Below are 14948 nucleotides of genomic sequence, written 5' to 3' on the forward strand. Positions count from 1 at the left end.
GCTCAAATAAATTTGTTAGTCTCTAAGGTGCCACAAGTACTCCTGTTCTTTTTGTGGATACAGACTAACATCATTGTTACTCTGAAACCTATATACACAGAGGACATGAAAAAATGCCATACTAACTATAACGAGAGTAATCAGTTAAGGTGGGCTATTATCAGCAGGATTAAAAAAACCTCTGTAGTGATAATCAGGATGACCCATTTCCAACAGCTGACAAGAAGGTGTGAGTAACAGTAGGGGTGAAAATTAGCATGGGGAAATAGGTTTTACTTTGTGTAATGACCCATCTACTCCCAGTCTTTATTCAAGCCTAATTTAATGGTATCCAGTTTGCAAATTAATTCTAATTCTGCAGTTTCTTGTTGGAGTCTGTTTTTGAAGCTTTTTTGTTGGAGTATTGCGCATTTGAGGTATGTAATTGAGTGTGTAATTGATGTGTGTAATTGAGGTTGAAGTGTTCTCTGACTGGTTTTTGAATGTTATAATTCTTGACATCTGATTTGTGTCGATTTATTCTTTTGCGTAGAGACTGTCCGGTTTGGCCAATGTACATGGCAGAGGGGCATTGCTGGCACATGATGGCATATATCACATTGGTAGATGTGCAGGTGAACAAGCCTCTGATAGCATGGCTGATGTGATTAGGTCCTATGATGGTGTCCCCTGAATAGATACATCGACAGAGTTGGCAATGGGCTTTGTTGCAAGGATAGGTTCCTGGATTAGTTTTTTTGTTGTGTGGTGTGTGGTTTCTGGTGAGTATTTCCTTCAGGTTGGGGGGCTGTCTGTAAGCGAGAACTACAAAATATTTTTTTCTCCTGCTGATAATAGCCCACCTTTACTGATTACTCTAGTTATAGTTAGTATGGCAACACCCATTTTTTCATGTCCTCTAAAAGTGCCATAAGTACTCCTCATTCTTAATCTCTAGTGCAACTCCTCTTCATGAAGTGGAGTTACACCAGAAATTGATTAGACACAATGGGTGAAGTCCTGGCGTCACTGAATTTGATGGAAATATCGTCATTGACTTCACTGGAGCCAGGATTTCAGCCAGTATGTTTTTCCACTGTTTCCTTTTTAGATTAAGGAAAGTCAGATTGAATCTTTAGGTTCGTTTTCCTGCTCTCTTCTTACTTCCTATGAAAAGTTAGTTATACAGATTATGTTTGCCAGAATACAACATACATCATTGGGCCCTTTGCCATAGTTAATAAATGTTCATCTTTGACTGATATCCTCCCTTGTACTGCATTCTTTTCAATTGTGTTTTTTCACATACTTCCTTTGAATTGCAGAAGTGTTTCCTTTGTTTAGGCAAATAATTAGAACTCTGCACAGTCTGGCAGTTCTGGTTCTCCAAAGTTTCAGTTCACATAGATTTTTAATTAGAGTTTTGCCCCAAATTTCCAGTTCAGGCACACCCAAACACTCAAAGTGAAAAGTCAGTCAAAATGGCCATGTTTCAACTGGAGTTTACATTGAAGTCATGAGAAACTGCAAGTTTTGCATTGTTTTAATTAATTAGTCCAGGTTTGCGCAAAAGGCTTACAAACCTTCATGAACATCTTAGTGAAGTTGGGTTGACTTTAAAAGTTGACTATAAACCCCAAACCAGGTGAAGTTGTTTTAATTTTGTTTTGTATTCTACACATCTATATACCTAATCCAGGTACAGACAAGTATTTCCTCAGAATACACATTTATAGAAAGGTTAATTATTTCATACAATCACATCCATAAAAATTCCAGAAACCTGTAGAGGGAGATTTTCATAAGCACGAAAGGGAGTTTGAAGCACAAGTCACACTGACTTTTAGTGTGACTTGTGCTTCTCGCTCTTTGGTGCTTTTGAAAATTTCTCCCACAGTGTTGTCTGTTGTCTGAAGAACAGTTGTCTTAAGGTTGCTAACACTTATTCTGTAGCAAACCCCATGATGAAACTTATTCCCATATTTTTTAAAACCCAATTGTCAGGGGCGGCTCTAGCGATTTCGCCGCCCCAAGCATGGCGGCACGCTGCAGGGGGCGCTCTGCCGGTTGCCGGTCCTGCGGCTCCGGTGGACCTCCTGCAGACATGTCTGCGGAGGGTCTGGTGGTCCCACAGCTCCGGTGGACCTCCCGCAGGCACGCCTGCGGATGCTCCACCGAAGCCGCGGGACCAGCGGACCCTCCGCAGGCACGCCTGCGGGAGGTCCACCAGAGCCGCCTGCCACCCTCCCGGCGACCGGCAGAGCGCCCCCCGCGGCATGCTGCCCCAAGCACGCGCTTGGCTTGCTGGGGTCTGGAGCCGGCCTTGCCAATTGTATTGGTAATGCATATAAGAAAGGGCCATATTCTCAGTTGGCATAAATAGATGTAGGTCCCTTGATTTCAATGATTTATCCCAGCTGAGGAGCTGGCCCAAAAGTGGTAGCAAATGTCAGAGTCTGATTACAGATTATCTAGCAGGAATGTAAAATATTGGAAACTATGTAATCTGAGGTTTAACAGAACCTGGATGTTCCCTCCTGGTAATGATAATACTTAGCACTCCTGTAGTGCCTTTCATGTTCAAAGCACAGTACAAACATTAACTAATTAATCCTCCGAGGCAGGTAATTACATGACATTATCCCCATTTTACAGGTGGGGATTCATATCCTGTACCCCATCTCTGATCAATCTGTCTGGCTTCTTTGTACTTCCTTATAATTATAAAACATAAAAACTCTGGAATCCTTTGTTTTACTTCTGCTTTCAGACAGGGCTGTGGAACTTTTGTATCACTCTGTTGTTCCTTCCCTGTGGAGCCCTTCTTTTTCTAGCTGGCCATTTCAGTTTGCTTTTTTAGCAAGATTAAAGACAGAGTTCTACTGCACCCTCTCGTTTCATCATAGGCTGTAAATAAAGATTTTACGTCTGTCATTTTCAGTTTGGTTCCTTTCTCTTGGCAGGAAGGAGAGAGTACAATACTCAGTAGCATAATTCAAAGAAATTTCAGTGGATTCAGATGTCTAGTTTGTAACCATCATAGCATCACTTGCCCTTTTTGTTTCTAATACAATTGTTTAGTGCCACCTAAAAATGTGTATCTCCTTCCTCCCCATTGCTGAAATGCATAGCTATTATTAAGATGGTCATTCTGTTAGGAAAAACTTTGAGAATCTTACCCTGGAGCAGTGACATATTTTGGATCCACTTATGCACTAGAGTGTTTCCAACCAGCTTTCTTCTCTTTTCCTCCATCCCAAAACAAGTGTGCTATGCTGGTGGTAGATCATTTTTATGCTTGTAGTACAACAGTGGATCCTCACAGCAGCTCACAATGACCTTCATGCCTGGAACTCTTCTTTCCTTGCTTAACCCAACGTCTAGATTTCTTGTATTCATTGTTTTTTGTTTAATTTTATTTAGTTTTTATGTTTTTTGTTTTATTCATTTAGAGATGGAAAAGCCCAAAGTTGAGCCAGAGTACTTTAGTGGGTTTCTGAGGCTGTGAGATGAGGAGCTACTCCTGGCATGAGATGGGCCCTTTAGCTGTGACCCCTCTCCATGGATTCTGCAAAAACCAAGTGCTGGCTCTTTCCAACTGCAGGAACACAAATAGAGTTTCCATATGAAAATAAGACAGATGTTTAAAGCTACTTGTTTTGATGACAACCAAATCAGTGGCCCCTTTATAAAAAACTGGCCATAAAATTGTCCATCAAAAGAGCTCACACATAATGCTTCATCCATGGGCTTTAATGACTAACATTTTATATTCTGCTGATGTTCCTCCACCCCCTGCTTGGTTTCAGTGAAGAGCAGCAAGGGTCATTTTTACATAATGTCAATTTTTTCCTCTATTCAACTATTCCCTTGAAAACTGCCCTTTTCCCAAGACGGTGTTGAAATCTCTCTCTCTCTCTAGATATATATATAGTATATATTCCATATTCTGTTGAGTAAGTGACTTTGTTAGCATTTGTCTCCTCTCAGCCTAAGTGGTTTGCAAAGTTTTCCAAAAAAGAATCCACCCTTTAAGGCTTAAAAAAACCCACACACTCCCTTTTATTGGCATTTTTGAAAAGTTATGATATTTAAGGACAGTTTCCTTTAACCTTTTCACCGTGTTAGTGTTTTATAGTCCTCAGTACAGCAGCAGTAAATCACCACACATGTTGTAAGGTTTGTGTGAGAGGCCATTGAATGCTGTAAAGTTTCCCAAAGTTTCACTATTCCAGACAAACATGGTCAACATTCTTTTGTTGAGTTCTTAAACCTCTCAAGGTAGATTGTCAGCCCGTGTAAACCCACATAGCTCCACTGACTACACACACTTACAACAGCTGAAGATCAGGTTCTGATTTAAGATTTGTTAATTGATTTTTCAATTTATGCCATCAGGATACACCCAGGCTTCTTTGCTTATTAATGAGGGTTTTTTTACCTTACTGTTTTATCATGTGGGCAACTTGGCCCTACACAAATAATGTGTGTATACCCCTTACACAGAATTTTCTAAAGCATTCCCAGATGTGCAAATTATGGAAGCCTGACTTTTTTTTTTTGACCTCTATGCAATACAGGGCCACACCTAACAGGGTGTGTGAGATGGGTAAGGTTTGAGAAGACATGAGGGGAAATGAAGGACATGGGTAAAGGCTCAAGGGGAAAAGGCCATTGCCCCAGTAAGTCAATAGGTTCTTACCACTGTGATCTTGTGTCCTCTAGAGGGATTAAAACACACTATTTTGTAATTAAGGTCAATAGCACCTTTCCCCTCCCACTCCGATAAGTACAAACATTGTAGAATGTCAAGGATGTTCTTTAGCAACCTATGCTTCATCTTATAAAAGGTAATATAGATGGGTGCATAGGTTTCTCCCTCCCCCAAACAGTTGAAATCACTCAAAATAAAATAAATAAATAAATACAGAAGGAAAGGGGGATGGGGCCAGGCAACAAATAACAATGTTGTCATATTGTGTAGGAAAACAGAGACTTAGAAAAACAGAATACAGTAGAATCAGCAAAGAGTCCTGTGGCATCTTATAGACTAGGGGTACGTCCATACTACCCGCCCGGATCGACGGGTAGCGATCGACTTCTCGGAGTTCGATATATCGCGTCTCATCTAGACACGATATATTGAACTCCGAACGCGCTCCCGTCGACTCCGGAACTCCACCACCGTGAACGGCGGTGGCGGAGTCGACAGGGGAGCCGCAGACTTCGATCCCACGCCGTGAGGACGGGTAAGTACTTCGAACTAAGGTACTTCGAGTTCAGCTACGCTATTCGCGTAGCTGAACTTGCGTACCTTAGTTCGAACCCCCCACCCCAGTGTAGACCAGGCCTAACAGACGTATTGGAGCATGAGCTTTCATGCATGCATCTGACGAAGTGGGTATTCACCTATAAGGTGCCACAGGACTCTTTGCTGCTTTTACAGATCCAGACTAACACGGCTACCCCCCTGATAATAGAATACAGTAGAGGCCTGTTAGTATCTGACAAGACAAGATCAGCTATGTATTCACTTCAGTAAAGATTCATGCTGAACGGGCAGCCAGGCCCGAATTTGAGGCCTTCATGGTTAGTGCAGGGCAGGCTTGCATTCCAGCACCCTTCCTTCTTACACTGGGACTTCCTGCTCCATACCCGGCCATTTTTAGGGTAGTGGTGCTGGTCCCTGGGTGCTGCTGTGGTTGGTTGATGCCCCTTTGGCAGTTTAGTATTGTGCACCTAATGAATCAGGATGCTACAACTGCCCCTTATCTGACCCCAAATTACAACTCCTCTAAGCATAGAAAGGATGTGTACAATTGCACTAGATGCCCAGGGGCTTTTTAAATATTTTTTCCCTATTTATATGAAAAATACTTTGCTTACCAATTGCTCAAACAATTTCCAAAACCTCATTCAAAAATATGCAGCTGCTACCGCCCCCACTACAAAAATGCCTGATTTGCTTGATGTCCCATGAATGAACATAAGCTGGAAATGTTCTACTTCTATTAAACCCTTTCTGGGGGCGGGGGTGGGAAGGAAGCAAAGTATTAGTTACAAGGAGAGTTTGAAATTTTCAACCTATATTTAATCCTTTTCTTCTCACTGCAAGGCAAGGGTGTTCCTCCTCCTCCCACTGACTGCCAGAGTTGAATGCCTGACCACATTCCCTTTGTGTGACTTCAGTTCCACGCCAGATTTCAAAGTGACCAATACAGGTAGGACAGCCAAAGGAGACATTTCATCACCCCACCTAAAAAAAACCCCAATGCTGTGACGAGAGACATTAAAAAATGCTCATTGTGTGTGTGTCCACCCAGAGAATTCAGACAGCTCACTCAGCTTTTAGATGAATGGAATAACTGAATGGAAGCTTAAGGTACTATTATTATCATCAACTCTCAACATTATGTTCTTTCTTATATATCAACCCTTCTGTAAATCCAAGATCAGGAGAGGAGAAAGTAATTTGTGATACAGCCAATTTTGGCTTTTGAAGATTAAATTAACCTCAGTAGAAAAAGCTGCTAACACATAGTCAAATCCTTCAAAACGCTGAGTGCCTTCTGAAGACGTGCAGCACCTCTAACAGACTTGGCAATGGGTTGACATGTGAACTGGGTGACGAAACAGCCAAAACTGAAATTCTCTAAAACATTTAAATTTAATAAAGTTAAATTATTAACTTTCACTGTATTACAAGTTTCTTCATTTACCCAAGATGACAGCTGTGCTCATGCAACACTAGGAGTTCCACTGGAGATAACACTGAAGACCAGAAAGATTTAGCCTACAATGGCCGTAAACACTGACACTTATTTGAAAATACTCCCCAATCCAAATTGAATTCTACTGAGCAAAAATGTTATTCATTTAGAAATGGGTAGTGTTGGTAAATTATATCTTAAAATCTTCCTGGGATAAGTTTTTTACAGGTCTCTTGGACCACGCCTCCAATATTTGCAAATGCATTTGTTATATATGTAAAACTCTTGATTTGCTCTTGCAAAAGTGATTTGCATAGACTAAAGTAATTGTGTGTAGGTACTTAGTTGTGTACACAAAGGTAGGGAGGTCTACAAGCAAAAAAAATGCTCTCACAAATACAGTATGTATATTACAGGAAGACTTGTTGGCAATATTGCATGTGCAATTAAAAAGGACGTTTGCTATTCATTTACTTGATTTCCTATCACTAAAAACAATGTCATTAACGTTACGCTTATTTTTTCCCAATATCGCATTTTTTGTGGATTAGTAGGAATGTTTATCTGTTCCTTAAAGTACAAAAGTTTTTATATTCAGTATTTTCTATTCTATTTTTTATACTTATACATTTTGTTTTCTGCTACCATTGCCCTTTAAATAGAGGTTATTTGACCTGCTCACATAACTGGCTATTATAGGGCAGATTTTCAAGTTTAGAACCAACTAGTGGAGCAAGATTTTCAAAAAGTCTCAGCACCCAATATGCTGAGCACCTCTGAAAATCTGTTCATTTAACAGAATACAATTAATTAATTGGGTGCTTAAAGTGTTATTGAGCTCTTCTAAAAAATCAAGCACAACTCCTAAGTACAGTCACAAAGCAAAAGGTTTTTTTTAAATGAGGGGGGAAATGGGTGCACAATAGTGTCAAGGTCCCTTGGCGGGAAGAGCTGGATTGCACATTTAATTATGGTCTGTGGATATAAAGGCAGAATTTCATACTCCCTTCAGTCCACAGCAGAGTCTTTCACTGATTTCACAGGGAGGATTGCAGAGAGCACAAGGGGAGGATATAGCCTTTATATAGAAACTCAATGTATCTATCATTTCTTTACTTTGATTGTCACATTCATAATCCCTCCATGAGAAAATGTGCTCCTCTTACTTCTGCTGCCTCTCTTCTATTCCATTCATTCTTTCTGTTCCTCTCCCTCTACTCTACCTTGGTGGGTCTCCTTTTTGTTAAATCAAGCAATGTGTCACTTCATAGTTGGTTCATTTTTAAAGGTTTTCTTTGTAACCAATGAGGGGTAGAAACTATTTCTTTTTAAATGAAAGCTGAGATTCGGGATAATCTGGCCTGCTGGCTGCATATTTGACACTTCTATTGTAAGCAATTATTTAAAAGAAGTCTCTGCACCAGATCTTCAGCTGGGGTAAATCTGCATAGGCTCCCTGAAGTTAATAGGGATATGCTGCTTCATGGCATCTAGCCCTCTGTATTTAGTAAACTATTGCTTAACTGGAGCCTAACGTTCAAACTAGTTGTTATTGTAAGCCACAACAAGGGAAAAAAGTGATTAGATCTGGTCTCTAATTTAAGAACTATTTATATATTTTCCACTGGAAAAAAATTGTGTGAGACTATTATTGTATTTTAATATGTGAAAATGAAACGCCTTTCTGGTAGTAGTTTGCATGGAATGTTCTTGACAGAGGTTAGACTACTCCAGGGAGCCATTTCACTAACATGATACAAAAGCTATCAGTGTTTGGATTATGCACTATGGACTATTACGCTTACAGCTATTCCACTTGTATCATTAGTACTGTTAGATGAAAACTTGGGGGCGGGGGGGGGGGGGGAGAGGGAACCTTCTCTTCTCTCCCTCAGTGAAGAAATTTATGCTCATTTTCCTGAACTCCTCAGAACCTTACAATGTCATCCAGGACGTCTGAGTGGTGCAAACCACATTTTGGAACTATCTGGATCAAATGCCATTGCAGGTTCCAATGCTAGCATTGTCCATCCAATTCTTCATCTTCCTGAGAAAGATGGATTGGATATTATGGGGTTCAGGTATTGCAGGAGTAGTGATTCTCACCCAAATATCTTCAGAAAAAAAATCCTGAGATCCTTGAGCAATCAAGAACCTAGATTATCCCTGTCAGGTGTTCATAATCATCACTGGTCTTTTAATCTTTCTAATAATGACCAAAACATCTCAGCTGAGACTAGTCTGAGCATATTCACTGAACAAATTTGTAGACAATTTAACTCCCTCTTGCTGTCCCGACCTATGAAAACGTCATGCTATTTCAGAGACAAAATCATAAGTCAGGACCCAAATTCTGCACTTAGTGACACCAAGGCAAATCTAGAGTAACTTGACTGACTTCAGTAGACTTACTTTGGACTTAGAATTTGGCCTCAGATATGCATTTCTGTCATACTCATGTATAAAAATGACACTTACGCAGTCATCTAGGGATGTCTATTGTTAAAATTGCACAAGCATTTCCATTGCAGAGACTTATCAGTGTGTATCTTTGTCAATCCATCTGCCCCGGGAGCAAAGTATGAAAACTTATGCCTTCACATAAATCAATTGGGTGACCTCATCTGGAATACAGTTAACATCCTTTAATATGGGACATTAGATAAATTCCTGAAATAAGATAGTGCTAGCAATTAAAATACATTTATCAAATTGCTTAATATTTGTATCAGAGTTGTAATTATAATAGTGATGGTAATTATGCCCTACCTATACTATAATTACAATGTAATTACACTTCTTATAGTTTGATTCCTGTAATTCCCATTAATTCATGTAACTGAATCCTTAACTATGAGTAACTGCAGTTTAAATAAATGTTAATGTATTAAAGGGTAATAACTCAATTTACATATATTAACCTTCCAGTTATATGAATTACTGCTGATTAGTTATCAGAAAGTTAAACAATGTAATTACATTGTTATTGGTATAAAAATGTCATTATAGTCACCATATTATAAAGTATAATCCACATTTTTAAAAAATACTTGCAAAATCATGAAACAAAAATGTCAAAGAATACAAATTCAGACATTTCTAAGAATTTTTAATCACTGTTAATTATGCAGGTGCTTTTGCAAAAAGTTGAACATAGTGAAATCTTGTGATATCACCCTTGTGAAAACTAGAGGCCTGGACATGAATTTTTAAGGGTGTTTAGGCACATAAAGATGCAGATCTTCCCCACCCATGTGGAACCACCTAGTTCAGTGAATTCAGCACCAATGGGCTGAATTCAGAGCCACCACAGAGACATGGGGCTTCTTCCTGGATGGCTTCAGTCATATGAAAACCACAGGATTGGGGGGAAATCATGTGTGTCCCTTTTGCCTAACGTCTGATACGGCAGATCCCCAGCTCTACAGAGGGCTCTTCACAAAGCATGGGTGACACTGCCATTGTATTTGTTGACTCCACCATTGGTGAGATCTATTACAAAGACCACCTCCATACATTTTCTAGTGGGGGGGAATCATGAGGCCCCAGGTCACTGTGCTAACATACAAATAGAGTTTTAGGGAGAGAGTTAATTAACAATTATATTTTTCATTTTAGAACCAGTGCCGTTTGAATGATTGTTTGTATATTGTACCTTTACAATAGAAAGAATGAGAACATTGGACTCTGGGGTCCTGTATATTGAATATTGTACTAATTACTAGTAAAGAGACAGTATCAAAAGCTGTGCTCTTTAGCACTCCCTTGGTCGCTGCGGAGATTTTGTTGTTCATCTTTTTAATGCATTTATTTTTATATTCAGAATACTTTATTTTTATTTGGTTTTCCTTGTGGATTTGTTTAACTTATTGTAAATTTGAATTGAAAGTACAATTATGAACTTTAAAATGTTTCTAAATGGCACCTTCACATCCAGCACATCTGTTGTGTGCCCTTGTACTTACAATAGTATAGTTTCACTCCTCTTTGCTCTCCAGAGTAATTTCAGCTATGGCAGAGCAAGTTGTATTCTGTTATGCCTCGTGAAGACAGCACTGGCAGCTAAGGTCCTTGATTCAGCATGGTACTTCTGCATATGCCTATCTTTAAGTATGAGATTAGTCCCATTGTCTGCAGTTGGAAAATAAATCAATTAGGTTTACTTACATGCTTAACGTTAAGCAGATGCCTTGTTGAATCAGGCCCAAGTTGTGATTCCAGGATCTGTATAATAAGAGGTAGAAAGAACATTTACATCACAGCTTTCAGTTCTTGGCTGATTTTTCAGAGTTGCAGTTAGTTTTATTTTATTTTACTTTGTTTGATTCAGTGAAGTTAATAGTGATGAGAGCTATCAGATTCAGAACACTGGAGACAAAAGTCATCTATTTATCCTGCATTTGTGCACCAATAACTCCAATGGAGTCTCATGGCAATTTTAAGTAGATAGAGAGTGCAGACTCCATCCCAGAGCCAATGTAGCACAGACAGTGGCAGGGCAAACTTACCCACACTGCCTGGCCAGTGTGTTTTCAACTCTGACTTGGAAGCATGAGCTAGCGGGTTTAGGTAGGGATACAGTGTGTCCATTCAGTCCTTGGCCTCTGACACTGCCAACCACTAACTAATTATGACTGACATCCGTTTACTAAGAATCTGACTTAAACCACTAATTCACTGCATAGGCCCGGAGTAGTGGCAACTGTTCATCTTGAAAGACTGTGCAATTGCTAAAGCACTTGAGTTTCTGTGTGTCATGCTGTGACATTGTGAGTGGCTATGAAGTCCAATTCTTGAATGATGGTCCTTGCTACAAACAGTGCAAGTTTAAGGCGCAAGGCATTTAGATATTGTAAGTTTTCAGTACTGCATGTGAAAGTAATCCCTCACACACCAAAAATGGAACAAAAATTATGGTGAAATTCATCTATCAACAAAAGACTTAAGACACACAAAATAAGAGACTAAGTGTGATTTTAAAGGACTTAAATTGGACTTCAATTGTGCATAGGCACAAGGGTGAATATGCAAATGTGCATTTTGTTTTATGAGTATAAAATAACTACGGTACTTGTTTTTATATTCTTTTTTGTTACCAATCACAAGCAATCTTCCTCTGGTCACCGTCTGCAGTTATGTCTCAATATATTTGATAACTTTTGGTTATTACTGATCTTTGCTAGATATTAAGCTCTAATCTAAATGTGGAAGGTGCCATATTATTTTTCATTGAATTTCAGTGTCTTTCCTTCTCAAAAAAATTGCTGTAATAAAAATGTTATTATGGTCTATCAGTTATGGTGGTGCATGTTGATTTACTTTTATTTTGTATGGATTTATGGAGGTTAACCTATCTGTTCTTTCTACCAATACACTGTGATGGGTGTGTGCCCTACACAGGCCTTGAAGGTGGCTTAATGTGGGCCTGAGAGGCCAGTTAACATACCTGGCAGCACCTCTGTAAGAGCAAAAACCAGCCTTAATTGATGGAGTGGTAGTTCTAAAGCCAGGAAGTTCGTAGCAGAAAGGGACTGCAGGAAGAGAGCCTGCAGTCACTCTATGGCAGGATAGTGGTAGGAAGCAATAAGGCATCTGAGGGAGTAGACCTTGACTGCCAGCTATAGGTTCCTGGTCTGGAACTCTGATAGAGGGAGGACCTGGGTTCCCCTACCGGACACTGAGATAAGGGGTGTGATGACCATGTATCCCAGAGAGAAGAGACACTAGTCATTGGACTACAGTTTGGTTGAACTTTGTTACCCTAGAAGATGTGGACTAAAGTGTGACCTGGCTGGAGGGCCAAGCTGTGGGAAAAGAGAGCAACACAGTGACTCACTGGCCACTGGTACAGGGCATCATGTGGGGAGAGGGTTGGGTGGCTGGCCATGAGGAGGAGCTCCTGTCGTGAGTGAAATCCTTTGCAAGGAGAAATAAGGGAATACTTGGATTTCTGGGGTGAGGAAGGTGGGGAGAAAAAGAATATGTAGATCTATGCAGACATTTATCAGTTAGGTTTCAGTTATCAGTTAAGGAACTCCTTGCCAGAGGATGTTGTGAAGGCCAAGACTAACAGGGTTCAAAAAAGAACTAGGTAAATTCATGGAGGGTAGGTCCGTCAGTGGCTATTTGTCAGGATGGGCAGGGATGGTTTCCCTAGCCTCTGTTTGCCAGAAGCTGGGAATGGGCAACAGGGGATGGATCACTTGATTACCTGGTCTGTTCATTCCCTCTACGGCACCTGGCACTGGCCACTGTTGGAAGACAGGATACTGGGCTAGAGGGACCTTTGGTCTGACCCAATATGGCCTTATGTTTTTAAGAAAAATCTTCTGTAGGCTATCGAAAAGTCGCTCACTGGGAAATTATTTGCTACAAGTGCTGATTTGTTTTGATTGAGTCATATGTACATACTCTGAATTCAGTGCTCTGCCAAGGCCTCCTGGGCCCTTCAATGCAACCCCCCCCCCACCAAAATTAGCCCTTGGCCTCCACTGCAAGTGATCCACTATCTGTGGCTTCACAGTGACCGTACTGCTGTCCATGTCTTAAGAAAAGGGAAGACTTAGCTAAGCTCCTGCTGCTTCTTGTCTCCACCCAAACTCTCTGCCTCACCAAAATGAACATACACATTTGCATGAGGAATAAACTCTACGTCAGAAAACCTTATTTGAAGAAATAGAGGACCCTAGGCCTTAAGAAACATGTATAACACAAAAAGCCCAGGCCAGCTATGACTTCTTTCTATACACTCTCCTCCTTCCACCCAGTAGGCGGAAATAGACTTTCAGTATTGTGAATTATGGGACTCTGACTCCAGTGTACTAAAATATAAAGGAGTCCCTCAGCTTTCTCTAAGCAGATATCTGGCCCTTTTCCTTGTGGAGAGAGCCTTCAAAATGCAGACCAATATCTAGGGCTAATATGACAAGCAATAGGGTTCCACTTGCGAAGCAGGCAGCTGGGGAAGACCTAAAGGTTCTCTCACTGGCATACGTCTCATATAACTGGGTTAAAAGTGAGAGGAGTTTGGGGGTACCCTCCCACAACAGTTTGACTGGCTCACTGTGCAATAGTGTGGTGTTGGTGGACAGGAATCAGTTATGGTTCTGGGAGGAGGGCAATAAAAATAAATTGTTTTATAGGCCTATCATAAATGCTAAGCCTGGCTATGCCAATGGGTCTTCCACAGGGACATGGGATAACTTGGCAGGATATGGTGTGTACCTTTTAGAGGGTCACACCTCCATATATAATAGGTTAAAATGAGTCCTATTAATCACTGGCCTGTGGCACGCTTGCATGAGCTAGGTGGGAATAAAGGAGCCATAGAGCACAGAAAAGGATCCCATAGCAGGGATTACCTTGTGCAGGGGTTTGTACTGCCGAGGCTAAATTGTCTCTACAGCATGTCCTGGCATAGGATGTTCTGGGATGGGCCAATGGATGAGGTGGGGGTGAGGGGATGTCAGGGGCAGGCCAGAAAAGGGAGAGGTTGGAATGGAGTCAGGACAGATTTATATTCCTTGATGCTGTGGATCTGCTTTTCCACTGCCTTGTGCCTGGCACAGTCATTTACAGCTGTTCAAAATGAGTGTCAATGATAGCACTCTTTGGATTTTACACAATGTAAATGACTATACGAGCAAGCCCTAGATTCTCATCACTCCCTCTGTCTCCTCCTAGCCATGACGTTCTTTCACACCTTCCTGGATGGTCTGCTCATCTTTGCCTGTTATTGACCAAAACAAAGACAAAAGACTACTGTAAACTGTTCCAAGTATATTCTTTTGTGCAAACTTGAAAGCCACATGATTGTATTATTTCAGGGCCGGATTATGCTTTGGATTTACTCTTTGTACAGCTTTTTTTTTTTTTCCTTTTTTTTTTATAAGAAGCCAGGGTGTGAAAAACATCAGAATTCAGTCTTTTAGCTTGCTTCCCCTTCAAACTAAACAAAGGCTGCAGTGTTACACTGAGATCCTCTCCAAATCCGTGTGGCTTATGGCTCTGTCCTACTGCTGCTCTTTCTTGGTGATCAGACAATTATAACTGCCAGGAGAGCCATGAAAGATTTTAGAATAAGGGATTTTTTTCCCTATTAAGAGTGGTTAACTCATTTGGGTGGGGTAATCAAACAAAGATTGGCCTGGTCTTCTGTAAACTGTGTGAAATCATTGGATTCATCCCTAAAGTCAATGGCATTACACTAAGGCCAGATTTGGCCCAGTCTGTTTATTTTAAAAGAAGTCATTATCTTTG

At 40.6% G+C, this 14948-nt stretch overlaps 1 long non-coding RNA gene across 7 annotated transcripts in view; it reads left to right on the top strand.

Annotated features, from left to right (window-relative positions):
• Nucleotides 1–14948, top strand: part of LOC120406601 — a 73951-nt gene that overhangs the window by 13721 nt on the left and 45282 nt on the right. For 5 of the 7 annotated variants that reach the window (XR_005599396.1, XR_005599391.1, XR_005599392.1 and 2 more), the window contains one exon: nucleotides 6095–6200. The exons of 1 other annotated variant lie outside the window; for it this stretch is intronic. This is a non-coding gene — a long non-coding RNA (uncharacterized LOC120406601). Of the gene's footprint in view, nucleotides 1–3431; nucleotides 3561–6094; nucleotides 6201–14948 lie in introns of all 7 variants that reach the window. One more of the 7 variants, XR_005599393.1, reaches the window with a different exon arrangement.

Source organism: Mauremys reevesii, linkage group 5 (assembly GCF_016161935.1).
Source record: "Mauremys reevesii isolate NIE-2019 linkage group 5, ASM1616193v1, whole genome shotgun sequence".
NCBI lineage: Eukaryota > Metazoa > Chordata > Testudines > Geoemydidae > Mauremys > Mauremys reevesii.